Below are 1285 nucleotides of genomic sequence, written 5' to 3'. Positions count from 1 at the left end.
TTAATTTACTCTTTATACTTTTTTATATAATTCTTAGAACTAGAAAAACATAAATAATAAGCTAAACCAAGATTCAAGTTAATCTAAGTTGGTAGAAATAGTCATTATTGAAATAATTTTTGATTCAAATTTTAAATCGTCATCAAACTTTTTTTTATTACTTTCAAATATAACATAGAAAAAATTTCAAATTTTTTTTATTAAAAAAGTACGAGTAATGAATTAGAAAATAACATTTAAATTGCTTTTAATAAAAGAAATTATTGATATATCTAGGGAGAATTCGCTTAAATCTGTAATTTCGACTTAAGGATGTTTATAACATCTTTGGCGGAATATAATGTATTATAAATAGCGCATAAAGTACGCTAAATATCAGATGATTTATAATTAATAATAATAATTATAAATAATTTTTATTTGATCATCTTTCAGAAGACAAACCGCCGAGAGTATCTTTGCTATGACAATTTTTTTGATCGTTTGGAACCAGTGTTAAGATTCTTTACTACTCACCAAGGAAGTTCAAATTGATGACGTCAGAAGCGAGAAAACACATCATACAAATTCTCACAAGTATTAAAATAGAAATATTTTTCAATTAAACAATATTTACATTTCATAAAATACACTTGTAAAATATACCGAAAACTCTCCCTTTATTTCGGAACAGAATAAAATCATATTTGTCTCAATTTGACAGTTGTCATGTAGCTTGTTTTGTTTTCTGGTTAGGTATAATTCAATTTTAAATACACGTTATTTATTGATTACCGGAACACGAGGGAAGTTTTCAATAAATATATATTTTACAAATTATTTTATCGATTGCAAATGTTGTTTTATTACAAAATACTTATTTTTAAATATAATTTTCTTTATGTATTTTTCTCGTTCCTGCAGTGAGCAGGCAGGGATCTTATAAAATTTTAGATCCAGTTGTAGATCACATTTATGACATTAATTTTAATAATAAGCTTGCGTCTTAATTAACCCCTTAATTTACTCTTTTTTTTTTTCGAATCCTAAGAATTCGGAGAATTAAAAGAGGGCGATTTAAGCAAAAGTCGAAATTAAATTAAACTCTGTTTTCGCGCGCGTGATATATATTTTTATTGCGGTTTTTAATCCAGTAAATGAATTTTATCGTGAATTTTTTTTTTCAATTCACGTTAGGATGTCCTCGAAGTTTTTTACGAAACACCTCGTAGCTCCGACTGTCAGTCCGGACACACTTCGTTGAAACTTTTCTTCGAAATTCGTTTTTCCGCGTGTGGAAGCGGCA

This window comes from Trachymyrmex septentrionalis, unplaced genomic scaffold (assembly GCF_001594115.1).
Source record: "Trachymyrmex septentrionalis isolate Tsep2-gDNA-1 unplaced genomic scaffold, Tsep1.0 scaffold119, whole genome shotgun sequence".
In the NCBI taxonomy this organism is placed as follows: Eukaryota; Metazoa; Arthropoda; class Insecta; order Hymenoptera; family Formicidae; genus Trachymyrmex; species Trachymyrmex septentrionalis.
This window is presented reverse-complemented; position numbering follows the sequence as displayed.